The sequence below is a fragment of the Myotis daubentonii genome, chromosome 1, assembly GCF_963259705.1.
Source record: "Myotis daubentonii chromosome 1, mMyoDau2.1, whole genome shotgun sequence".
In the NCBI taxonomy this organism is placed as follows: Eukaryota; Metazoa; Chordata; class Mammalia; order Chiroptera; family Vespertilionidae; genus Myotis; species Myotis daubentonii.
The window spans coordinates 6,432,514-6,460,356 of NC_081840.1; the positions used below are offsets into that span (position 1 = coordinate 6,432,514).

At 37.6% G+C, this 27,843-nt stretch overlaps 1 non-coding gene and 8 pseudogenes across 1 annotated transcript; all 9 read left to right on the plus strand.

Moving 5' to 3' along the window:
* Positions 1-260: 260 nt before the first annotated feature.
* On the plus strand, positions 261-337 carry LOC132224514 (small nucleolar RNA SNORD113/SNORD114 family; annotated as a pseudogene).
* An 878-nt stretch (positions 338-1,215) lies between these two features.
* On the plus strand, positions 1,216-1,294 carry LOC132224508 (small nucleolar RNA SNORD113/SNORD114 family; annotated as a pseudogene).
* A 2,912-nt stretch (positions 1,295-4,206) lies between these two features.
* On the plus strand, positions 4,207-4,292 carry LOC132224460 (small nucleolar RNA SNORD113/SNORD114 family; annotated as a pseudogene).
* A 939-nt stretch (positions 4,293-5,231) lies between these two features.
* Positions 5,232-5,302, plus strand: LOC132224480 (small nucleolar RNA SNORD113/SNORD114 family). The gene has a single exon (XR_009450689.1). It is a non-coding gene; the product is annotated as a small nucleolar RNA SNORD113/SNORD114 family (small nucleolar RNA).
* Positions 5,303-6,084: 782 nt separating this feature from the next.
* On the plus strand, positions 6,085-6,159 carry LOC132224538 (small nucleolar RNA SNORD113/SNORD114 family; annotated as a pseudogene).
* A 2,355-nt stretch (positions 6,160-8,514) lies between these two features.
* LOC132224487 (small nucleolar RNA SNORD113/SNORD114 family) lies at positions 8,515-8,587 on the plus strand (annotated as a pseudogene).
* Positions 8,588-9,795: 1,208 nt separating this feature from the next.
* On the plus strand, positions 9,796-9,869 carry LOC132224469 (small nucleolar RNA SNORD113/SNORD114 family; annotated as a pseudogene).
* A 1,587-nt stretch (positions 9,870-11,456) lies between these two features.
* LOC132224435 (small nucleolar RNA SNORD113/SNORD114 family) lies at positions 11,457-11,531 on the plus strand (annotated as a pseudogene).
* Positions 11,532-12,338: 807 nt separating this feature from the next.
* On the plus strand, positions 12,339-12,411 carry LOC132224531 (small nucleolar RNA SNORD113/SNORD114 family; annotated as a pseudogene).
* Positions 12,412-27,843: the final 15,432 nt, after the last annotated feature.

Consider the following 27,843-nt stretch of genomic DNA (forward strand, 5'->3'; position numbering starts at 1 on the left):
AAAGTCTGAAATATAATTAAAGAAGGCAAATGCATCTTAGTGATAAATATGGGATATATGAAACATTATATTGATTATTCCAGTGGAAAACTGAGGATAATTAATGAAAGTGACACATTGATGTTAGAATAACCAATGTATAAAATAGGGATATAAAGGCTTTTGGGTTTTGTTTATCAGTGTTTAGAAATTAATAGTAGTAAATTAATGATTTAATCAATGAACCTATAGAAATGACTGAAGCAAAGGAGAGACAAGATTGGATCGATGATGAGCACGTGTGGCTATGTGAGATATATATGATGAATACTAGTATGTGTTGATCTCTAAGGCCCAACACAAAAGAACTATAGTCCATCCCTATTGTTTAAAGGGGTCCTATAGATAGATGTCAGGAATAAACAAGGATCTTGCTTTTGCTGTTAGTCTTCGTTCATTTTTTTTTCTATTATTTTAATTAAATAAATGGGAGAATCTATAAGTTTATAAATAAAGATGAATGTAATGAAGCATTGATCAATTATAAAACTATGTGTTTATGTAAGATATACTATTGCTATATTATGAAAATCCTAAAGTTCCTTTAGAAATAAATGCTTCATGACTACTACCTGTATAAAGATGACAAACATTATAAGTCATAGACATTGTTCAAATGCTGGATCAATTTTCAAGAGCAACATTGTTCTTTTCTTAAGGGAAAAATAGATCCCAAATTAATCATTGCCCAAACTGCTGAATAAACAAAATGTGAAAAGCAAGATTCAATGGAGAGAATGTCTCAATTAGTTGTATCATCTGCTCTGCTCTCTGCTTCTCAGGACAGACACACTGGACTAAGTTAAGGATTCTTTCTTGATCCAAGCAGAGCCCTGGAGCTGACCAATGTGAGTTATAATGAAAGTTCTTGTCTTGGTTTTGCTGCTTTGTCTAAGTATATTCACTGTATTAATAAAAAGTGTGAAATCCAATCAAAGAAGGTGAACTGTATTCTAGTAACAATCATGGGATTAATAGGAAGCATTATCTTGATTAAAAGCACATAAGAAAACAAGATAATGACAGATATTAATGTAGGGATGATTCTTCATGCATATTAGGGATCTTAAGATCTTGTTAAGCTTTTGATTGTCATGCGGATTTAAAATTTTAATTAGTGAATTAATGAATTAATCAATAAACAATGTAGAAATGAATGAAGACAAAGTGGTCTTCTGGATCAATGATGATACCTGCTGGCATATGAGTCACGGATAATGAATAATATGTGTCTGAAAATGGGGTATTTCTCTATATGCATTTTCATTCTTTATTCTAATTGGATCAATGACTTATCAATGAAGAAATATATAAAAATAAAGCTGAATGGTAGTTGTGTTGTCCAACTTAAAACACATATGGAGAGGCAATAAATTCTATTAATATAATTTGAAATAGTGAAGTTCAAAGAGAAATAAATGGTACATGACTATAACCTCTTTGGCTAAGGGTGATGTAGACAGGGTAAATTATAGACTATGTTTATGGTCTTTGTCAGTGGGAAGTTCAAAGTAGTTTGTTTTCACAAGAGACAATGAGGTAAATGTTCTTAATAACAGATTTCTAAATGCTTCCATAAAAGATCAATGGAAGGAAGTCTGTTTTTGCTATCTGCTCTGTTCCCGACTCCTCGGAATGACGCACTCCTGCTGATTGTAGCATTCCTCCGTGGAGACCATGTGAGTGATAATTAAAGTTATTGTCTTCATGGGAATGGCTTCGTTAAGGGTATTCGCTGTATTGTTCAAAAGTATTAATTATAATCAAAGAAGGTGAAATAGGCCATGTTAAATATCGAATTGATAGGAAACATTTAATTGACTAATCCATAAATGTAATACTAAGGTTAGCTAATAAAAGATATCTAGTCAACGTGGACATGATTCTACAGATAGATGATAGGGATGTCAAAGGATCTTATTCTTGTTTTTAAGGTTAATGTTTATTTTTTATAATGAACTAATAAACACATGTTTATTAGAATGAAAAGAAAGAAGGACAGCCATGGATCCATGATGGCTGGCGGACAATGAATACTATGTGTCCACACGAAAGGTACTAGTCCACTCCCCACGTGTCAGTGGATCCTCCAGACTAGCGGGTGGAAGCTTTTTCCTGCCAAGGGCCATGTGGATATTAATAACATCACTTGCTGAAGATAATTCACTTAATATAAATTTATGTTGCTATGAAAAAAGCTCCTAGATTTATTGAATTTTGAGTCCCGCCTGCGGTTGCCTTGGCAGGGCCAGACCAAATGACTTTGCAGGTCTTACATGGCCCACAAGCCGGTAGTCCCCACCCCTGCTCTAGACAGATGTGAAGCATATACATTTGTGTTGGTCTTCAGGGTCATGATTTTAATAATATTAACAAAGTATTAATGGCAGAATAAATAACAAGTATATAAATGAATAAAGATGAAGAGGGTGAAGCAGTATTCTCTGATAAATATCAAGGTAAATGAATATTAATATGCATTAGAATGAATAATAATTGGACCAAGTGTGTTGCAACTCTAAGGTTCATAAAAACAATGAGATGGAAGAGTCAGTTATTGCCTGAGTCAGTTGTAGGTTTAAAGTTTATTAAGTTAAAAATAAAAATAAGTATTATCATAAATTAATAAATGCCTAAATGACTGTTGAAAACTATGAATCAATGAAAAGAAAGTCCCAATGTTTTTATCAACTCTTTGCTTGGTACTTTTCAAAGGAGGTGATCAAGTTAATTTTGTCTACTGTGCCATGATCAAGATTGTTATGTTGCCTTTATCTAGGAAAGATACTAAAGTGAGTAAAAGTCTAAGGTCTTGTTTTGGTTTGGGTCATTGTTTAAGGATATTTACAGTGTTACCAATAGTAATATTATCAGAAAGGAACCTATTGCCCAATAATAAATCTAATAGAAAACATTATCTTGATTAATTAATAACATATAACATTGAGATTGATTAATGAATGACATAAACCTAAGTTGATAATGATTCTTCAGGTAGAAATTAAGGATATTTAAGTATCTGGTTAAGTTTTTATGAATAATGTATTTTTATTATCAGTGAATTAATGAATTAATCAACACAAAAATAGAAATGAATGAAGAAAAAGTGGACTTCTGATGGACCATGATAGTGATAACAATTTGAAAATATGTGTCTGAAACTCAGGTCCAACACAATGCCTAGTGAATTGTCTCTGTTCTATTCGATACTGTAGACAGATGTTAGGAATATACAAAGATCATGTTCTTATTTTGGCTTCATAGATTTATACTTTTTATTATTAATGGATCTATAGAACCAGTAATGAAATGTGAATAGTAGCTAAAGAAAAAAGGGTGAAGCATTGTGCGACTTTGAACATATGTGGTAAGTAAAGAAATAATATTTTAAAAATTAAAACATTGTGTTCATTAAGAAATACTGAAAGTAAATCAACAAACAAGAAAAACAAACAAAAACTCACAGCACAGGAGGGGTTGGGAGGGTAGTAAATGCTAATGGGGGTCAAATATATGGTGACGGAAGATGATTTTACTTTGGGTGGTGGGCATATAATACAATATACAGATGATGTATCATAGAATTGACACTTGAAACTTACATAAACTTATTAACCAATGTCACCCCAATAAATTTAAGAAAAAAGAAAATAATTGGGTGAATCTATTGTTTTGGGTTAGTCTCAAGTTTGAGATGGTTCCTTTTGTTAAGGGAAGATAATATATACACAAATTTTAAATACCTATGCAATACTTTAATTTTCTTCCATTCGACTGCGCTTAGAATCTCTCAGAATGGACCATTCGAGCTAATTAAGTCTCATTCCATGGGGGCAGCTCCATGCTACCATCTGCATGTGAGCAGCACAGAGAGCAGCATGAGTAATAAATAGTCAAAGTTCCTGTCTGGGTTTTAATGATTTTTTTTTAGGGTATTTAGTATATTTCTAAAAAGTGCCATAGGGAATCAAAGTAATCCAACTGTCATCCATTGATAAATATTGAGTTAACAGGAAACAGTATATTGATTAATGCTCCAATGAAATTTGAGATTATTTATGAAGGAGGTATATTGATATGAGAATAATTCTAGATACACAATAGGGATATCATTGTCTTCTTGGTTTTGTGAATCATCAAGTTTTAAAATTATAATTAGTACTTAATTAGATCAATGATGACTGCTGGTGGCATCTGAGTCATATATGATGAATATGTGTCTGGAACTCTGATAGATAGATGTCAGGATCAATACAAATCAATACACAGGTCATGGTTTTGTACTGATTTCATTGATATACCAATAGATATTTTATTAATAGACTGATAGAAGTATTAAACAAATAGTTAACTATTTAAAGAATTAGGATGAAGAAATACATAACCATGAATGTATATGGTCAGGCAAAGGATATTATCAAAATTGAAAGGACATATTAATTAAGAAAACAATATAGCTGTGAATTTCATCTTTGGTTAAGAATCATATAGACATTGATTAGTATGAGTCTATTATATTGTTCTGGGTCAGTGTCAAGGTTGAGTTTTTCACCATATTAGGATAAATATACAGGGTGTCCCAAAAAATGTGTACACACACTTTGGAGAATTTATAAAGGCAATGTTTATTAAAATGCATTTCATTTTCAAAATTGAGCTATCAGCTGTTAAAGTATGTATACATTTTTTGGGACACCCAGTATATACATTAAGATAAAAGAAGAAATATCTAAACCCTGAGTCTATGAAACGTGGTCAGCAGGGATCAATGGCCATTAGGTCTTACATTAAATGTCTAGGGATATTTAGGACTGCTTCAGTGTCTTCCCTGCTTGCCTCTACATAATAGGAGGATGGAGATTAATGTGATCATAGTCAAAGTGTCATTTTCTTTGTTAAGTGTTTTTTATAAGGTAATTCACTGCAGTATTAAAAATTATAAAATATAAATAAAGATGGAATGTATTTCAGTGATAAATATGAGCTATATGAGCCATTATATTGATTAATCCATGTATGAAAAGCAGGATAATTAATCAAAGAGGGACACTGATATGAAAATAATATATGTACAGGTTAGGGGTGTAATAACTCTTCTTGGGTTTGGGTGAGTCATAGTGTTTAGATATTAGTATTAGTGAATTAATGGTTTAATCAATAAACAATTAAAAAGGAAGAAAATGGGTTCCAATAGGATCAGTGATGACGACTGGTGGCAAACGAGCCACAGAGATGACTACATGTCTGCAACTCTGAGGTCTATCATAAAAGAAACCTAGTTTGGCCTAAGTGTTCATTCATTTACATCCTATTATAATTGTATAAATGAGAGAATCTGTAAACAAATTATAAGCAAAGATGAATGTCGTGACATTTTATAACCACTTATTGTAAAAATACGTGATTACGCCACAAATGACTATTGATACATTATGAAAACCCTGAAGTTTAATTAGAAGTAAATGGTACATGACTGCTACCTGTATGGCTAAGGATGACTTGAATAGTATGATTCACAGTGTTCAGATTCTAGGTCAGTGGCAAGATCAACGTTGTTTGTTTTCTTAAGAGAGAAAAAAATTTATACCAAATTAGTGACTGCCTAAGTGCCTTGCGAACTCAAAGGTGAAGAGCAACAATCAATGGGGAGGTTTTCTCACTTTTTTTTTTTTTATCATCTGTTCAGCCTTTTATCCCTTAGAATAAAGGACAAATTCGACCTGCTTTAGGGGTTCTTCCTTCACCATGAGCCATAGGATTGCATCTCTGTTTTTTGGAGCATGGAGACCAATGTGAGTAATAATGAAAGTTCTTGTCTTTTCTGGTATTTGTTGTGAATAATTGCAACATTAATCGTTTTTTGATTAATTCATATGTGCAAAACACAATAATCAACAATGGTATCTTGTTGTGAGAATGATTCCAGTTAAATTCTAAGAATGTCTAGTTATATTCTAAGGCCTTGTTGGTTTTTAAGTTATAATTAGTGAATTCATGAATTAATCAATAAACAACATAGAAATGAATGAAGACAACATGGTCTTCTGGATCAATGATGATACCTGCCGGCGTTCTGAGTCACCATGACAAATAATGCATGTCTGAGACGCTGAGGTCCACCTCAGAAGCTGTGAGGTCTTTCTCTTCCTGCAAAGCATGCCTCATTTTATTATCACCTGCTTTGCTCTTTATGCCTCAGAATGGACGCACGCGACCTGACTTAGGCATCTTCCCTGGTCCTGAATGTTCTGGGTGCATCTATGTTGTAGGAGCATGGAGACCCACGTAAGTAATATCAATATTTTAGATTGAATGGCTTGTTTTATGGTATTCACTGTATTATTCAACATGTTAAATGTAATTAAAGAATATGTGCACCCCTATGTGCATAGCAGTGTTATTTACAATAGCTGAGATCTGGAAACAGCCCAGTGCCCATCAGTAGATGAGTGGATAAATAACCCATGGTACACTTACACAATGGAATGCTATGCAGCTGTAGAAATGAAGGATCTATTACCCTTCGAGATGGCGTGGAGTGACCTGGAGATTATTATGCTAAGCAAAATAAGTGAATCAGAGAAAGACAATATCACAGGAAATCACTTATATGTGAAATCTAATGAGCAAAATAAACTGACCAGTAAAATAGAACTAGTGACATGGAAAGATGGAACAGACTGACGAATCTCAGAGGGAAGGGGGCATTCAAAGAAATAGTAATTAAATAAATAAATACAGGGTGTCCCCCCAAAATGTATACACACTGATAGCTCCATTTTGAAAATTGTACATATTCTTAAAAACACTGCCTTTATAATTATTCAAAGTACGTGTATACATTTTTTGGGGGGGGAATACCCTATAAATATAAATATGAAGGTGGTGAAACTTTGTCCAATTTTAAAAATATGTGTTTAGATAAAAAGCTATTAATAAATGTATTAGAAACAAATATCTCTTAGTATGTAGGTACAAAGTGTTATTCTTTGACTAAGTATGATATAGTTATTGATAAGTAATAGTCAATATTCATATTTATCTCTCCCTTGCAACATTGATATTGTTCATTTACTTCTCAATTCATTACTTACTAAATGGCTGACTAATAAAAAGGTGACATTCTAGAATTAATGAATTAATATCTGAACGTTATAAATTATTGTTTTCTCTTGTACTCCTTAAAATCCTTGCATGTGGGTGATTTAAGCGTGCAGCCATGATCATAGGCTTTGAGGCTGAATCTATGCATTAAAATCACGGAGCGCAATGTGAGTACCATAGTTCTTTTCTTGGTTTTGTTGTTTTTTTAAAAAAGGTTTTCACCACATTATTAAAAAGTCTGAAAGAAGATCTCTGATCGCCAAACATGCTAATAAAGAATAATGTTGCTAATATGAAGTATTATGTTAACCTTTATAGGAAATTAATTAACCTTTGAGGTCATTTATGAAACATATATATTGTTTATGGAAAGTAATTTAAAGACACATGTTAGACATATTTAAGACTCTTGTTTCAAGTTTTTGTGACTCCTTAAGGTATTTATTTTGTTATTCGTAGTCAATTGATGATTTATTCAATATATATGTGTAGACATGAGTGAAGACAATGAGGCTCAACCCTAGATAAATGATGATGATTAGTGTGCGTAGGAGTCCTTTTCCCCCCATTTGAGGTGATCCCATAGGGAATGGCTAGGTATCGAAAGGATCATGCTCTTGGTCTTTGTATACATGAATATTTAAAAATTTCATTAGAAATGGCAACATAAACAAATATATAGTCAATACATATGAAAAGGGTGAAACCCTCATCATTGTTAAAAATATATAGTGGGATGGAAAATAATACCACCCCGTGTATATGTCCTTGAGTAAGTATGAAAAACAGTGATAAATAGTAGTTGGTTACCAATGGAGTCAGTTTCAACTTTGACATTTGATTTATTGAGAGAAAAATAAATAAATATGACCAGACATTAATAAATGCTTAAATAACTATGCAAATAAATAGTGGAAACTCTGAATCCACGGAGAGAAAGTCTCAACATTTTTATAATGTTTCTTTGGCCATTTGTCTCCCGAATGGATCCTAGAACTGATTTTGGCTTCTGTAGTCTGTCATGTTCCCTCTGTGTCTGAGAAGCGGTCAAGGTACCTAACTGTCATGTTGTTATCCTGGAGTGGGTCGTTTGTTTAAGGATATTTACAGTATCATTTAAAGACATTAAATTCATAAAAAGTTAGCCATGTCTCACTGTTAAGTATGACATGAAACTTTATGTTGATTAATTGATAATGTGCAAGATTGGGGCCCATTAATGAATGAAGTATAGTCTATGTGGGAAATGATTGTGTAAAGTGACCTCATTCTTAAGTTTTTATAATCCATGAATTGTTTTTATTATTATGAATGAATTAATCATTTTATCGATACAAATGTAGTAACAGATATGAAAAATAGACCAAGTCATGGATCAATAATGATTCTTGGTGGCGTAGGAGTCATGACAATGAAAATACATGTCTGAGACTCTGAGATCTAGAACATAGTCTGTTTCTTCTGTTGAAATGGTTTCTATAGAGAGATGTCAGGAATATAGAGATCATATTAGTGTATTGATTTCACAGAGATAGATGTGTATTTATTAATGGAATAGTGATAAAACTATTAAATATAAATACACATAAAGAATGAGGTGAAGTATTGTTCAATTATGAAAGTTTTGTAGTGAGGTAAAAGGTAGTAATGCCATTGAAAACATTGATTCCCATTAAGAAATTAATGGCTTAATCGGTCACCTCAGTGACTAAGGATTATATAGATACTGATAAGGAAGTCTATTTTATTCTTCTGGGTCAATCTCAAGATTGAGTTTTTACTTTTCTTAAGATAAAGAATGTATATTAATAAAAATTAATACATACCTAAATACTGAGTTAATGAAATGTGTGGAAAGCAAGTATCAATGACAGTTAGTTTAATTTTATTTTTTATCTGCTCTGTCCTCCTCAGACACTCTCGGGCTGATGTATGCATTATCCATGGTCACCAGCTTTCTGGTTGCCTCTAGTAGGAGGACAGAGATTAATGTGGGTGATAGTTCGAGTTTTTTTCTTGGTTTCAATGTGTTTTTTTAAATTATTCATTAGAAAGTGCAAAAGATATTTAAGAGGGCAACTCTAGCTCAGTGATAAATATGGGAAGTTTATTTTATAAAGATAAAAATAAATTTTACCATAAATGAATAAATACCAAAATAATTATGGAAATTATAGATCACTGGAGACAGTGTCTCAATCTTTTTATCATCTGTTCTGCTTGATACTCTGTAGAAACAAAGCACCCAGCTGACTTAAGCTTTCTTCCATGATCAAAATAAGATGTCACTTCTGTTTTCAGAGAGACAAGGTGAGTAGTCATCGAGGTTCTTGTCGTGGTTTGGGTCATTTGTTTAAGGTAATAACCTTAATCAAATTCCCACTATTATTAAAAAGTATTAAATATAACAAAATGTTATCTATGGCCCATTGAGTAATATAATATGACACATTATGCTGATTAATTGATAATGTTCAACATTAAAGTTGCTTAATGCAAAAGATATACTGTATTGGGAAAGATTTCTATAAATAGATTTTAGGGTTATTCAGGGATTTTGTTCTTGCATTTTTGTGAATCATGTGTATTTTATTACTGTCAATGAATTAATGATTTAATTGATACAAATTTAGGAAGAAAGGTGGCCTCACATGGACCACTGATGACGACTGGTTCATATGAGTTATGAATAATGAATAAGATGAATCTGGAATTCTGAGGTTTAACACAAAATATAATTAGTGTATTCCCTCTGTTAAGAGTCCTATCAACAGAAATATATGAAGATCATGTTCTTATTCTGGATTCCTAGATTTAGATTTATTATTATTAACAGATCAATGATTGAATGATTAAACAAATAAAAATAAAGAAAGAAAAGGAAAAGGGTTAATTATTGTCCAACTAAGAACTTATGTGATGAGGCAAAAAATATTAATAATAATTGATGCCCATTAAGACATCAATGAATTGAAAGTTTTACTTGTTTGTTTAAATAACACTGATGAATAGACACTGATGAATAAAAGTCAGGTTTATTGTACTAGATCAGTTCCAAGTTTGAGGCTGTCCTCATTTAAAAAACTAAATTTATTGGGGTGACATTGGTCAATAAAATTATATAGGTTTCAAGTGCACAATTCTATGATACATCATCTGTATATTGCATTCTGTGCCGCCCACCCCACAGTCAAAACTTCTGTCACCAGATATTTGGCCCCCTTTACCTTTTACTACCCCCATATCCTCTTCCCTTTGGTAACCACCATAGTGTTGTCTGTTGTCCTTTTGTTAAGAGAAAAAATATATACATTATGAAAATATAAAAATTAACTATATGACTGAATAAATGAAATGCAGAAAGCAGGACCATAAAGGATATCGTCTCAATTTAAGAAAAAAATCATTCGCTCTGTTTTGTTTGATGGGGTTTTATTGACAGATGTCAGGAATACACAAAGATGCTTTATTAAATTTTTGATCTTTGTGTATTTTTATTCCATTATTTTAATTGGGTGAATAAAAGAATCCATCAATAAATATATAAATAAATTAAGATGAATGGAGCAAAGCTTTGTCCAGTTGTGAGGGCATGTGATTGCGCAGGAAATGCTCCGGCGTATTGAACACTCTGATATTATTGAGGAAGTAACTGGTTAAAGGGCGTTTTCTCTTTGGCTGATGATACTACAGACAGTGTGAAATAATAGTCCATGCTCTGCGTCAGCGGCAAGAATGATACTGTTTATTTACTTCCAAGAAGATAAAATATTAACCCAAATCACTACCTCCCCGAATGACTGACTGAGTGGAAGGTGGGGTGCACAGACCAGTGCAGACAGTGTCTCCCTCTTTTAAAAATCATTTCCTCTGTTCTGTACCCCGCAGTCTGGACTCACTCGAGCTGATTTAAGCATCACGAGCTCCATGGTTATATCTGTGCATTATGAGCATGGAGACCAATGTGAGTAATAGTCACAGTTCCTGTCTTGGTGTCATCGTTTTATGTTTTTTTAAAAAATATTCACTGTATCATTTTAAAATTGTGAAATGTAATTATTGAAGGACAGCCCTGGCCCAGTCATAAATATGGGGTTCATAGGAAGCATTGCTTTGATTAATCCCTAAATGCAACATGGAAGTCGAGTAATGAAAGAGATTTATCGCCATGAGTAATAATTCTATAACAGAAGCTTTATGAATGTATCTTACTCTCAAGTTTGTGACTTTAGGTATATATTTTATTATTATTGGTGACCTGATTAATTAACAAAATTCATGTAGACATGAATTTAAAAACTGAGGACCATGTCTGGATCAGAGGTGACCACTGGTGGCATAGGAGTCATGGATGATGGCTGCTATGTGTTTGGAACTCTGAGGTCCAACACAATACAAATCTCGTCTATTGTCATGTTGGAAAAAATCCTATAGATAGATGTTAGAGATATTTAAGATTCTTATTCTTCTAATTTTATGGTTCATGGATGATTATGTTATTATAAAAGAGTCAATATCAAATAATTAATGATGGAGAGAGTGAGGCATAATCCAGTTATCAAAACATGTGGTAAGAAAGAAATTAATATAATTTGGAATGGATAATAAGGGGACAAGGGTGTTACCCCTTTGGCTAGGGATTACAGAGCTATTGATAAGTAATAATCAGTGCCTTGTTTTGGATCAATTGCAAATTCAACATATTTTTTAAGAGAAAATACCCAACTAGTACCATAAATTAAGAAATGTTAAATTACTGAGTAAATGAAAGGCCACTCCTGTGCTGATTTTAACATTCTGCCATGGCCTCCAACTCAATGGTCATCTTAGGAGTATGCACTTCCAGCATTAATAATAGGTGCAGTTCTTGTCTTGGTTGGGACGGTTGGATTGGTTAATGCATTATTAATAAGTAGACAGTATAATCAAAGAAGACTAAACATGGCCCATAATGAACATGGGATTAATAGGAATGGTTATATTGAGGCAGCCATATCTGAAACACTGATATGTTTCTTAAAACATCCATTCAAGAAACATAATCTAGTGTCTATGGGAAATGATTTTATGAACATTAAGGGTGTCAGGGCTCTTATTCTGAGTTTCTGATTCATGTATATATCTTTCTTAGTAAGTTGTAAATTAATGAATAGATCAATAGACAAAGAATAAATGAAGACAATGATTCATGTGCTTGGACCATTGGTAACGCCTGGCGGTGCATGTCAAGGATGATGAATAACATGTGTCTGGATGTCTGAGATCTGACACAAAAAGAAATCTAGTCTATTGCTCCTTTAGATATGATCCCATAGACAGTTGATAGGAAAATATTCAGTTATCCCATTCTTGTGCTTTTGTAGTGCATGGATAATTATTACAGTGAGCTGATACATGAAGGGTATAACAAATAGAATTGAATAAAATCCCTGCCACACCAGTTCAGCTGTAGCCTATGTAATGAACAAGTGTCAGGACCAATCTATCATTGAGGATCTGGGATTCATGTTTCTTTAAATTTCAGAATGCAGCACATATAGACAGATATATGAATTCTGGGATGTCTTTGGTCTACTGGTTGTTTCTTTTATTACTGCATATAAAGTATTTATAAAATTAAAGATTAAGCACTATTTAAATTAAAGAAGGCCAGTGATAAGTTTTGTTATATAACTAGAGCTGTTGTGCCCACTAAATTCCACAGTGAAGTGACATACCAGTAGTTGGTAATGAGCAGCAATTGCATATGCGTTACTATTAATCAGTGCTATTGTACTGAGTGTTTGCAAAGATCTTGCTTTTATCATTGTGGTGAATAAATAAGTTCATAGCTACTAGTAGCTCAGAGGGACAAAGGAATAATGTTTATGATTTAACCAGTTCCATGCAGATGATAAAGCTTTTAATTAAGTAAAACATTTGGGCTCCTCTTAGTTCTGTGGGTGAGGGACAGAGTTCTCATGTTGGGTGGCTTATTGAAGGGTGTTTGTTATATTATTAAATGGATAACTAAATACTTGACTACAATGGCAGTCTATTCATGAGCCAGAGATAAGACTGTGACATAAAGCATTGTTTGTGATTAATTTCTTTCATGTTTGCCATATTAAAACCCCAGTCTAGGCCTTTTCATTTATCAGCATTCTTTTGAAATCCCATAGGATGGCAGCACCACAGCTAATTAAATTATTCTGCAGTCATGAAGATCTTCGCCTTATCCCTCTGGGGAAGGTGCATACCGTGCTATGTAAGTAACAATGTTCTCAGTTTGAGTGGTTAGTTCATAGGTTTCCATTACATCATTAAAAAGGCAAAGAAGTGGGCCTTCTGCTTAAGTACCAGGCATTTTATGGAAGAGATGATGCCTGAGCCAGTAACAAGCTCACAAGGCTCTAAACTCCATGAAGTCAGGAACCACACTCATATGCCCATTGTGTCGTGCATGTATATAGCATTTAATAAACCAGTGGTTCTCAACCTTCCTAATGCCGCGACCCTTTAATGCAGTTCCTCATGTGGTGGTGACCCCCGACCATAAAATTATTTTCGTTGCTACTTTATAACTGTAATGTTGCTACTGTTATGAATCGTCATGTAAATATCTGATATGCAGGATGTATTTTCGTTGTTACAAATTGAACATAATTAAAGCATAGTGATTAATCACAAAAACAATATGTAATTATATATGTGTTTTCCGATGGTCTTAGGCGACTCCTGTGAAAGGGTCATTTGACCCCCAAAGGGGTCGTGACCCACAGGTTGAGAACCGCTGTAATAAACATTAATAGAATGAGTAGCTGAATAAACACTGATTGAAATAAAGAATGAATGAAGCAGTGAGTTAGTGAAAGAATGAGCCTTTGTGTCAACAAAGGATGAAAAAATGAATGAAAATACGAAGGAGCCCACCAATGGATGAATGATTTGGCAGTGAGTTGAATAACTAAATTAATAAGTGCATACATGCATGATGAATTAGTGAATGGACCTGTAAGTAAAATTTTCAAAAAGGGAATGAGTGATTGAATAAAGTAGGTCAATGACTCGTAAGTGAAAGATGAGTGTACAAATGGATGAGTGAATAAATAAGTGAATCTCTGAATGAGTTAATGAACTGATGGATAAGTGAAAATTAATTAGTAATGAGGGAATAAATGAACCAGTGAGTCAATCAGTGAATGAGTCAATCAGTGAATGAGTCAATGAATAACCAAATGACTTGATTAATAACTCAGAAAATGAGTGAACGAATAAATGAATAAATCAATGAAAGAGGAAAAAGTTGAATAATTTAACTAATGAGTAAGTCAATGAATGAAACGAACTAATGAGGGAATGAATCAGCAAATGGACAGAGGAATGACTATATTAGAGTGAAAGAATAAAAGAAGGAATTAGTGAGTGAGTCAATGAGTGTGTAATCCAAGAATAAATTAACTGCTCTGTGAATGGATGATTGAATATGCAAATTAACCAATAAATGAGAGGATGAGTCTGTGATCCATGTGTGAGGCAACTAGCAAATGACCTCACCATGGGCCTCCTTCCCTGTCCACTCCAGAGAGTTAGCCCCACCCCAACCTCACAGCATGTTGTAGTTACCTCACCCAGATCACCAGTCTGACTCCATCATGGACATTTGTTCAATGTCATCACTCAGCTGATGTGCCCTGAGAGCCAGAAACTGGGTCAAATTTTTCTCCGTGTCCCCGGTGCCTTCCCAGCCCTGAGCATAGCAGGCGCCAGTAAACTATTACCGAATGAATGAATGAATAATTAAAAATACATGTGCTTTTGTGGAACCAGGATAACCCTTCTCAGGCGGCCTGAGAGCCGCTCTGTGGTGAAGTGCATTGCGTATCAGATGGCCGGTATCTCCCATCCAAGTTCAGATTCTCCCTGGAGTCCAGCGCCAGACAGTGAGGCAGGATACTGGCAGTTCTGACTGCCCTGGATGTTGGCCCGTCCTTGGGCAACATTGGCTTGGCATGGTGGAATGGGAGCCCTGGGTCTTCCCGAAAGCTGCCCGTGCGCCTGCCAAGACAAGAGATTGAAAATAGCCCAGCCTTGTTTTTATGCCTCTTGTTTATATGCCAGTGAGTGGGCTCGCTCCCTGCCTCCTGGTTCTAGTTGTGGGACTTTGGGTTACATGCGAAGCATCCTGGGACCCAGCCTCAGCGTCATCCATGAGATGGGGACACTGACGCCCTCCAGCGGAATGGTTGTGAGAATTAAGTTTGCCTAACAAGAGTTCACGATAAGGCCCTTACATGGCGTAGGCTCCTTGGTCAGGTCAGTGGGGACACCCCTGGAGGAGAGAGATGAGCAGATTTGGGAGTTTCTGCAGCTGCCTGGCTTGGGAGGAGCCAGCTGCTGGGTTTCTCTCCAGCACCAGCTTGTCAAGGAAGCTGATACTGTCCAGCTTTGATCTGCCATGTCCACCCTCAAGTGTTGCACTTAGATGTGCCGCCAACTCACAAACTTAGGGTAGGGTGGCTATGCATTGCATTGGCCGTTTCTTCTCTCTCCATCTCCCATATTCACTCTGAGCCTCTTCCAATGGCATCCCCAGGAGCCCTCCCACTGCTAACATTGCTGTAGTGTCCACAGCGCACCTCTGACTCCAGTCCCGCCCCTTTAGCATCTCTCCAGTGGGCCAGGGTCACTGTGGGCTCACGTCAGTCTTCCGGTTGGTCTGCCTGTCCCTGCTCTAGTCTGTTCTCACTTTCGTCATTGTCATCTTTCTAGAAGGCTTGAGGATGAGTCCCATGCTTTTTAGAGCCTTCTTGTGAGTTCTGGAAACTCCAGGCGAAGTCCAAGCCCCTTGGTTTCCCACTCAAGGATCTTCATGATTTGGCCTCTAGCCACACCTCCCACCACACGCTCCCTGGCCTTTTGTACCAGCCAGCAGCCGCTTCCCCAAGTCTCCGTGTGTCTGTGTCTCTGGGCCTTTGCACAAGCTCGTCCTCTAGCTGGAGGGATGAATGACCCCACTCTTAGAACGGATACACGGTTGCAAACTTGACCTCCATTCAGAAACTTCTGTTGCTCGGTCATGACCTATTTAGGTATCTACCTTCCCAATCAGACTTGGAGCTCCCTGAGTGTGGATACTCAGTCTTGGGGCCTCAGAGCCCCTACTGTCCAGTGTGGAACCTCTGCCAGTGGATCCCCAACTTGGTGACAGTAGCCATAATGTAGGTATTAGTCTTCCTTCTCAATGTCTGGAACACAGCCCCAGTCCCATTTAGTGCTCTGACGGCTGATGGGTCCGTCAGAATGCTGGTTGGATGGCGGAGTGAATGCACGAAAGAATGGCTGTGAGGTTGTCATCCTGGCACAGGACAGGGTCCATGGTGCTGAGGAGAAGCATCCCCTCCCTCCCGAGGCCTGTCCTCCCCATCCTGCCCACCCCACTGTGCCTCCGCCTGCGGCTCATTAAGAAATATGTAACCTTAATCCTTGAAATTGCCTGGGATGGAGCGTGTTTGCAGTCCATGGCACAGACATGGGGATTTTATTCCTTCCTTAAATAAATCTCACTCCCCCAGGAAGTTTGGACAGGATGTGGGCAGTTGGACGAGGGCTTGAAACTGAACATTTTGCAAAAGGCCCGTTTCAAAATTTGAAACCCCGTGGCCACTGGCCAGAGCCAAGCCTGGTTTGCGAGGTCGCTGGGCCTCCTCTCAGAGAAGGGAAGGGAAGGAAGATGAAAAACAAACGTCCGCTGTCACTGAGCGGGCCGATGGTTTGCAGGAAGAATTCCGCGGTTTGGTTGCTTCTCTGATGAAGCTGGAGTGAGCTCGGTCATGGTCACCCTCATTAGCTCTTTTCTCAAGCTTTCGTCTCAGGCCTCAGACCTTCCCAGAGCCCGAGGAGCCTGAGTTGGTCCTGCAGACGATGGGACAAGTGTCTGAGCACTAAATGGGACTGGGGCTTTGTCCCAGACGTGAGGAGGAAGAATAGTAACTACATTATGGCTATTGTCACCAAGTTGGAGATGGGTGACATCAAGCCCTCATTGAGAAACAAGGAAACAAGCCTTGGGAAGGCAGTGCCATGCTCCTGGTCCCATCAGGGCCACAGTCTGGCTTGGGAAGCCCTGACTCCATGCCCAGTGCCTTCCCCAGGTTCCTCCGGCCACAGAGCTCAGAGCCTCGCTTCTGGCTTGGCCACCCGGGCCCTGGGTGCAGGCCACCCTCGGCCTGCCTGAGCTTGCCCCTTTCCACTTGCTCCCAATCTCCTGCTTTCGTGACCTTGGGGAGAGCTTCCTGTGGGTGCTGGGCTGTCTGTCTGTCCTTCAGACCAGCCATTTCTTCAACGAGCAGAGCTCCCAGGCATGACTGGGACTGTATCGATGGGAACAGGGTATGGTGAAGCTCAACTCTCAAATCCAGATCAGGGGTGTGGCCACGGTGGGTCTCAGCCGTGTTCGGCAGGGCTGACAGGGAGCTGCAGGACCACCCAGCCCAGGGGGGGCAAGTTACAGTTAGTGTTTCTGCTCTGCTTAGAGCTGTGGTGGGTTTATGAATGGGCATTTAATCCTTAAAATGTTGAATAAAGATCAAAATACAAAAGAACCTTCATGGAACAACGATGTCTGGTGTCATGAAACAATGATGGCTGGCAACCCCAGGTACACATAGAATTTGATCAGATTCTACCTGGGGTTGCAGGCAATAAGAGTAACAATAGCAGGAACTCAGTGAGTTGAAGTCTGAGAGCCTTAATCTGCTCAGCCAACTGCATAGCCACCCCGCCCCCTATTCTATGCTCTTTACTATCTCCCAGAGTCCTGGGCTAGACCCGACACCTGCTCCCTGCTCCTCGCTTCATCCTGAGTGTCTGCTGATTCCCCAGTTCACGCCTCCTATCGGCTCTGTCACTCTGGGAGGGTCTCCCTGACGCCCAACCCCACTGGAGCTGCTCAAGGTCTTCCCCGTACAGAACACCCGTGTTCAATACCATCTCTATCCTTTTCCCCTGGAATTTTGAGTATTCTGTTCCCGGTGCTGAGTCCCCCACCCAGGAGTGGTTCCATGCTCCCGGTATCCCGTGGGTCAGACAGTTGGGTTTTGTGACACGGCCTTCTTGTCTCGAAGGTCGTCTGCAAAAATCCTGGAGGTGTGGCTGCCTGAGCACAACCCCCCCTGAGAGGACGCCTCTGACGGTGGAGCCCTCGCTTCCCGGGTGAGTTCTGCGTCTCCTGCTGACACTCTAGGAAGCATACATGCCGGTGGGAAAGGGCCAGACAGTCTAGGTCAGTGGTTCCAACGTGGGGCACAGGCCTGCCGGGGGGCAATTTGATTTTTAAGGGGGGCAATTGCGTTATTAACAGTGAATGTTTTGCATTTCTTATGGTTCTAGGGGCCTCATATACAGTATATAAGTATATATTGTGACATTTATGAATTTCAGTTCTCTCTTAAATGTTTCGAACTTTATTTGCTATTTTTTCATATCACTTCATTATTATTATTATTATTTTTTAACAATTTCTTAGCGATTTCTTCCTTAGTACTTCAGCTGTCCTTTTGTTCTTTAATTTTTGTCTTTCATGGATGCCATGTTCTTTGGAAGCTTGTTTAGACCAAGTTAGTGGCCTTTTAGGGTTCCTCCATGTGAATAGGAGTTCACTTTTTGAATAATAAGAATTATATGTCATGGAGGGTGGGGGGCATCAGGATTCTAGAGATGCTAGGTGGGGCGTGGCCAAATAAAGATTGGGAACCACTGGTCTAGGTCATGTGAAGACCGTAGGTGATCACATGGGTGGGGTGGAGCCCATGTGAGGGCCTCAATGGCCCCAGCAGGTGCACACCCATCTGGGGCAGGGCTGGGGAGGCTGGGCCAGTCCTGGCAGATGCCTCTCTAAGTGTACTGCAGGGCCAGTAGCGAAGCTGCTCAAAGTTATCCAAGGCCCTTCTAGGGAGAGGGTGAGCCAAGAGGTGAGGTCAGCAGGGGCTCAGCCCTCGACCCCAGACAGCTGTCCGACTGGTCTCAGGTCTCATCCAGGCGGTGGGGCCGAGTTCACTTCCCAGCTGACCAAAAAGAGCCCTTTTTGGCCACTTGAATCGGGGCTCGGGGTTACCGTCACACTCCTGCCCCAAGCGAGTGTCCTCAAAAGTATGCAGGTCACTGCATTCTGTGAACTGTCACGGAGATGCAGTCAGTGGGAGCCATGCGAGATTTCCCATAAAGGACTCTCAGCCAATAACTGAAACATCTTGAACGTAATCCTAAAAAATAACATTTTTTCTCATTACAAAGGAAAAATATCATCTGTCTTATAAAAACTTGTAAAATGCTAAAAAGAATAAGCTGGTCCCACCATTCAAAGATGACCACTGCCCACATTGTGGGACCCGCCTCTCACCTTGTGTTTGCCCCATCCATTTCGTGTGTGTGTGTGTGTGTGTGTGTGTGTACATACGCATATGTATGTATGTATATTTTTAATTGGGGATCATCACTGTCATCTTAACTTTTTCACCCAACTCTGAATGTTTTCCCATGCCATTAAGTAATTTCCTGTTTGTTTATTTGTTTTGTCTTTATGGTTACATAGTGTCTCAGCAAATGACTATATCATAATTGGCTTAATTGGCTCCCTCGCATCAGATATTTAGATAATTGGTTTAATTGGTTCACTCGCATCAGATATTTAGATAAGTCTAAGAGTTGGCTAGAGCACCTTGGGGTGAGCAGCCGTGTTCCTTCATCCTCACGCATCCCTGACTTGTTTCCTCGGTTCCTTTTAAAAGTGAAAGGACCGCCTCAAGAGGCATGAGCTTTTTATGGCCAGATTGACCTCCTCAAACTTTGTACCAACTGACATTCTCAGAATTAGCTTAAGAAGTGCCTGCTTCTCTCTCTGCTAATTATGGAGGTTTTTAACATTGGCTATTTTGTCAAAACATGGTCTTCCCTTCTCTTTATTTCCAGCTCTTTTATTACCTTTGATAAGAGCATATCCCCCATCCCCCCATATCTTTATTGGTTCTTGGTAGTATCTGAATGGCCAGTTCAGGTCCTTTGCATTTTTCATTTAGTTTATTTTAGACGAAGTCACGCATGTGCATCATTTTGAGTCACATAGTTCTGCAAGGTTGTTTTAGAAGCCTCAGTCCTCCAGCCTCCCAACTCTTTTCAATATCCTGCTCCACAGCGCAACAGTTTTGCTTTTTAAATGAATTCTCTTGACATTTATATCCATATTTCTAAGTAATATTCTTACTTTTCTTCTTCATTTTTTTTGGGGGGGGCAGTGGTTAGGCATTATCTTGACTCTTTACCTACAGAAGGTATGACTTTCACTCACAAATGCCCTTGAGTTCACCACACATCCGTTAAGCACACCTCCGCTCAAAGATGTTTACTTTAGTTTTGTTTGATCAGTATTCAGTCTTTACATGTTCACAACATTGTAAACACTCTTGACAATGGAACAATGCAATATATGATGCTTTATCTCTTCTTCAAACTTTTTGTTTCTTCTGGAGTTGATAATTGCCGTGTCTTTTTTTCTTTGTGTTTTTTTTTCTTTCTTTTATTTACTTTTTTTCGTTGATTGGATTTTAATGAACATCACAAATTTATCCTAAGCTTATCAATATATTCAAACACATTAGTGTTTTGTTTGTTTTTTCATGCTTTATCATTTAAACAAATCTCTTCCTGGCACCTCTTGCCTGCTCTGTTCTGGATTGGTTGATCTTTGGGCTTCCTGCCTGTGTCTTGGGCTCTTCCCTCATTTTCTTCCTGGGGATTCCCTTGATCCTTTCTCCTTGGTTGAATTCCCTGATGTCATAAACCCTGTGTTATCCTCTCGTTTTGGTTTATTCCCCTGTTTTGCTGCAGTGCACACTCTAGCAAAGTGTAAAAGGATTCATGGGAGATAAACTTTTGGAGACCTTTCACATGTGAAAAGGCAAATGTCTAGTTCTCACTGACATTGATAATTTGTCTGGGTATTGAATTCTAGTTGGTCATTTTTTCTCTCAGATTTTTGAAAGCATAAATAATTGTCTTCTGACTTCTAGCATTGTTGAGAAGTCTGAAGCCTTTGGGATTATCTCTTTTATGTGATCCTCCCCCTTCCTTCCTGATACTTAAAGGATTTTCTCATTGTCTTCTAGTATTTTAAATTTCATTTGTATGTAACTTGATGTGGAGCTACATTCATCTATTTTGCCAGGTCCTTTTGATCTGAAATCTTGTGTCCTTCAGTTATGGAAATTTTTCTTGAACAATTCCTTCGATAATGACCTCCCATCTGATTTCTTTTTCTAGAACTTACATTGCTCGAGTATTGGATTTCTTTGACTAGTTGTCTAATATTCTCATATTTTCCCCTCTGATTGTCCACTCTTAATTTCTTTGTTCCCATTCTGAGATAACTTTTTTATTTATCTTTTGACCTATTTTCATTTCTGTGGTCTCTAATACTCAAGATTTTATATTATATTCTAAATTTTATTTTATAACATTTTGTTTCATGGGTGCAATTACTCTTTGAGCTTCCTGATAGATTTTCTTAAAATTTCTTCTCCCTATAGAGCCTCTAATCTTTTTTTCCAAGTGTGTGTATTTCTAACCTCCATGTTATATGCTTTTTTCAACTCGATATAAATACAGATGAAATAGATAGGTCTCTGTTCTAGTTATCTTCACTTTATTGTCTCCATGTAACACATTTTTAGTCTTCTCTCAGGGTTAAGGAAGACTTCTGCCCAGCGAGTGAGGATTTGGGGAGCTGCCTTCTCAAACAGGTGTTCAGCCAACTCTTATCATTTAGGCCCAAGTTTTCCTCCCACACTGGGGTACCTGGTGCTCTCAATTCCTGAGACTTCTGTGGATTCCTAGAATGCTGGGCTTTATTTCTGTTTTCCTCAGAGCCAGTTTAGGATTCCTAGCTTCGAGTCAGTTACAACTCCTATCTTTCTGCCTTTGTCTCTGTGTACTTATGCTCAAAATGAGTCTCTTCACACTCATTTAGCAGTTTCAAGGGGTGCCAGGGGCAGGTGAACATCTATATTCCATTCACCATATTAAACTGGAAGTTATTTATCCATTTTTCTCTCTTGGTGTGTTCATCTTTTATTTTTATTTTATAAAACCTTTCAAAATTAGAATAGTAACTATTTTTCTATCATGTATTACCGAAGTTTTTTTCTTCATGAAATTTTTAACTTAAAAATTTTATGTTGTAAAAATCTATCACAAAAATTTCTTTATAGTTTCTTCTTGTTTAGAAAGACCTTTCCCATCCTGAGCTCATATAGTCACTTTGTTTTTTCTAGTTTTTCCATGATTTCATCTTTTATAGTTGCATCTTCAATCCATTAATTTAATTATTGTGAGAAATAAGTATATGTCCCATTTCCACATTTACCACATGCTGGATATTTTTATAGTTTTTGTTTCTTGTTGTGGCTTTCTGTTATCCCATTAATCTGCCTATTCTTACACCAGTGTTGCTTTGTTTCAATATGTGGTGTTGTTATAATGTGTGTTATTATTTGGTGGCAATAGTCTTCCTTAATTCTTATTTTTCAAGTTTATCTTGATTAGTCTCACTTGTTGATACTTCCAGATGAATTCTAGTGATATTTTGGAGTTCAAAAAAATTGTTAGAACTTTTCTGTGAAATTTCATAAAATTGTAAATTACAGAGAATTGATATTTTTGATACTTGGGCTGTGCACGATTATTTGCAGTTTAATGTATATATTCACATTTTGTCAGATTTTATAAATTTATCACTGGTCATTAACTTATTTCAAGGAATTAAGTATTGCTTGTATTATTCCTCTTATATTTCATAACTGCTTATTACTCATGTGTTGGGAAGAGATTATATATTTATTGTTATTGGCTGTCTCACTGATTTCTCTCACTTGGTCTACAAGATTTTAGTTGAACGTTTTGGAATTTCTAGGTAAAGAACCATTCATTTCTATATAATGCAAATTTTGCCTTTTTCAGCATTTTTTCTCTTTTATTTCTTTTTCTTGTCTTATAGTATTGGCTAGATCTTCTAAAACATTGAATTGTTGATAATAGAAATTTTTATCTTGATTCTGGTTCACTATTAAATATGGTAAAAATAAATTTAGGCTACACATTTTTCATAATGCTATTGAAGTATTTATTTCTACTTAATATGTGACTAAAATCAGGAATGAATGTAGAATGTTATGAAATGGTTTTTTGATATCTATGGAGATACTTACGTTGTTTTTCTCTGTTGACTTGATGCAATGAGTTATAATAATGTTTCATAACTTTGAAACATTTTTGGATTAATCTACCTGTTTTGGGCATCTTGTTCTTTTAATAGATGACTGGATTTGCTCTGCTGTTGTTTCATGTAGGACTTTTCCAATTTGTCTTTTGTTGATTTTGCTGTCAAAGTTATGCTGGCTTTGTAAAATGAATTAGGAAATATTCCATCTTTTTCTATATTCTGTACCATGTATACATCACTTAAATTATCTATTCCATGAAGGCTTGAAATAATTTACTCATTTGACCTTCCTGAGATAATTCTTTGAGATGTTTCCTATTTCTTCTGTATTTCTTGGGTTCGTTATATTTTCTACATCTTTAGAATTTTTTATTCTTTTTCTAATATAGTTTGGTGTTTAAATGTGCAGACATTTGAAATTAAATGTGCAGACAATTTGGGTTCATATTTGTGCTCTGTCATTTTCCATGTGACCTCAGGAAAACAATGTCTTCCTCCTAATTCTTAGTTTTCTCGTTTGTTGAATGGTAAAATGATAGCCTGTAGTTAATAGGGCCACTGTGAAGGTTACCAAGATAAAGTAACTTGCACTATGTCTGGCACAGTAACTGCCCAATGACTTTTTTAACCTAATAATAATCGTAGGAAATAATTTCTTTTTCTGTGATATAAAAATTCTTAGCGTAGAGTTTTAAATATTACTTTTATGACACATTGTAATCTATTTCTATGATTATATAATATTTTCAATTCTTAATTTTGTGTATGTGTACTTTATCTCTTTTTTTATTTGATGAGCTAGAATAGTGTCTATTAGAAGTTTTTCATAGAATCAGTTCTTGGAATAATTTATCAATTCAACTGTTTTTGTGTATGTGTTCAAATTCAATAATATCTGCCTTTTGGTTACTTCTTTCTGCTGTCCTTAAGCTTGTTTTATGGATTGGCCTATATATCTCTTATGTTATTCTTCTTTAATAATGAAAACATTTCATGGTATGAATTTGCCTCTGGATGCAATTTTGACTGCATATCAAAAGTTTTAGTATGTAGTCTTTTTAATATTTTAAAATATTTGTAATTATGCTTTTCATTTCTTATTTTTCTTAGAAGAAATGATTACCTGAATTAAATGTGCAAAAGTTAGAGCTTATTTGAAATTAATTGCTAATTTATTTGGGTTGTGTGTTGTTGCTTATACCTTTTTATTGAATTGTGGTTATATTTCATTGTGGGTTGAGAATGTGGACATAAAAATTCTACTCTGGGGAATTTATTAATGTCTTTGTGCCTTATACAGTCAATTTTGTAAATGTTTCATGGGCCTTTAAAATAAGGTGTACATCTTGTTTATAGGTTACTGATTTTGATGTGAAGACAATTAGTTTTACTAGGTTTATAGTTTAGTCTTTTGGATTTTCTTAGTAAAGAATTAAGAATTCTATAAATAATCACAATTTTAATCTCATTCTAGTAGTTTATAAAATTTATCTATCTTTTGTTTTATCATATCGGTTAGAGCTTCGTGGACAGTGTAATCTAATAATCATGCCTTATGCATCTTTCCTTTGTTTCTTATTTTCTGTGAAATATGATGTGACTTGCCTCTAAGATTATCATTAACTTTTTGCCTATTCAATGTCTTTACTATTGAAAGGGCTTTGGAAACTGTTTTTATCTGTTTCCCCCAGTTTGGGATGTTGTTTTATTCCTCATGTAAATGTTTCTGACTGTTATATCCTTGTGGTTGTACCTTTCGACTCTGCGAGGTGATTTTCATCGGCCTGCTTAATGACTTTGCTCTTGGGTACTTGAAATTGTTCTCCTGCCTCTGCTTTCTCCTCATTTGTGTATCTGAGTTGGGTAAATTGACTTTCTCATGTAAATGTTTCTGGAAGCCTGTTTTCAAGACAGAGTGTTGTTTGAAAGCTGAAACAGACACTTGCATGTTCTGAAGGAGTCTGCTCCACGAGAGCTCACTGTTCTGCACAGTTGCAGACAATTTCTAGCATTTTCTTCTGTCCAAACACGTAGTTGACTGCCTTACGTTCGATGACCAAGGCTAAAGATTGGCCACAATGGGTTCACTTAATGATTCCCATCTTTGTCTTAATTTTTAAAGTATATATGAGATCTATGGTCTTACCACAGATATCCCTAATTTTATTTTTCGATTTTCCACTTATTTTTATAAAATAATATGAGCAAAATGTAATTAAATACTGGGGTTTCAATGCCGCCAAGCCCTTTATTCAGACCAAATATTACCCAGAAGTCCAATAAAGGAGATCAAATCCAGGCTGCCCTGTTTAGAGCTGGGCAGTGACCTCAAGCTGTGGGCATCATTTTGCCAGAGACATGGGGTTGGTCAGTGGTGGCGAACCTTTTCAGCTCGGCGTGTCAGCATTTTGAAAAACCCTAACTTAACTCTGGTGCCGTGTCACATATAGACATTTTTTGATATTTGCAACCATAGTAACACAAAGACTTATATTTTTGATATTTATTTTATATATTTAAATGCCATTTAACAAAGAAAAGTCAACCAAAAAAATGAGTTTGCGTGTCACCTCTGACACACGTGTCATAGGTTCGCCATCACTGCGGTAGGGGCAAGCACCCCTCAGAATACCCTATGAAAGCCTCTGCAATGAGATATTTAAGCAATTGTACACAGAAAATTGAACTAATTGCTATATGTGCAGAACTGGGATGCCATCGGTAGGGCGTCGATTGCTGGCAGTCAGCTGGTGTATAAATTCCGTGGTTTTTGACATGTCTGTGCATGAGCGTGTGGTTGCCTGAACATCACATGCATGAAAATTGAGATCTTCCCTTTTATCTGTGCCCATACCTTCTATTTGAATTTTTGGAATTCATTTATTTAAAGTGTGTCTCAAATAAACAATCTATAGTTTAGATTTGAGGCTGTTGACTTGAAAAATTCCCCTTTTAGGAATGTGTAACCCATTTACATTTCTTTCTTGATTCTCTTGTATGGACTTAAAAATTGCACTTAATGCTTGTTTTTAAATTTTTCCCTTTCCTGCTATCTTTTGTTATATAGACTACATTTCTCTTTTTAAAAAATTTACCCTGGGGATTTCCGAAAGTACACAAGCAGCTTCTAATGTTAGGGCTTACATTTTAGGTGTTTGGTTGATTTCTTTCTTTCTTTCTTTCTTTCTTTCTTTCCTTTTCTTTTTGAAAACCAAACATCTATATTTCTTTATGATAAAAAAGAACTAGTATTCTCTTGACTTTGCCCTATGTGTAATTATTAAGCTGAGTATGTATCTGTTTCTGCCCACCCCCCTGTGTGCACCCTTCCAGATGATAAGGTGTGAATGGGTTTCATCACCAACTCCTGTACTCACCTCCCCCCTGCCCCGCCTCCGGGAATTGCCTGTCTTGGTTTTCTCTGGTCCGGCCCCCCTGCAGGAGCCAGAACTCCTTACTGTTTCTGGACTATAGATTGTAAGCCTGGAATCCTACCACTTTGTGCACTTCCATGTCCTCCTATCAGCACGTGGGTTGAATGTCCGTCTTTCTCCTACTAGACTGTGAGCTCCCGGGAGACAGGGACACTGAGTCAGGGCCGCATTGCCCTCCGCACAGGGCAGAGGCCAGCAAACGTGTTCATGGCTGCGTGTCTGAGAGGACATGTGGGCAAGTCAGGGCAGGGATGAGGAGCTGGGGCGTAAATGAGTGCACGAAGGTGTGAACTTGAAGGCGTGAACTTGGGATGGAGAAGGGTGCAGAGCCAGGGGGTGAATTAGCGAGCTGTTGAGAGAATGGCTGGGCAGACGGACAGGGGAGGCAGAGAGCAATGACCGGGGCCTGAGGAAGCGAGAAGAGCCACCGGCTGGCAGCCGTCTGAGGTTAGAGGCTGTCCGGCCCAGGCTGCGTGTTCGACCGCTGCGAGGCTGGGTGGGGAAGGTGGGTTTGCCCACCTCTCTAGACATCCAGGAAGCTACTGGGGACACATGCCACTTTATCCGGGAGGACAGGACACTTTGTTCAGAGTTGTCCTTTCTTTCATTCCTCACTGCTTTGTAGAATGTCTGGTCCTGGTGACCAGGGCACCCGGAGGGGCTGGTGTGACCCCTTCTTGCCCAGAGGCATTCCGGTCCCAAGGGGAGACATGAGCAACGTTCTCCTCAGTCATGGACACAGAGCAAATAAAAGCCACCAGAATAACTCCCCCAGCTTCCCACCATTCGCCTTGTCCCCTGGAGTGTCCTTCCCCAATGACCAGAGGAGGCCACAGCCTGCACTAGCCCAGCGGCCCACCGCCACCTGCGCTTGGCTCCATGCTCTGACTATCAGGCGTCTTCATCGACCCTTTGGCTGCATGTCAGAGCGCCTCTCCCTGACCTGGAGCCTACTGAGCCTCTTACCATGCTCTAGTCCCTTTAATCTGAAAAATCTCGGGAACCCATCTCCTC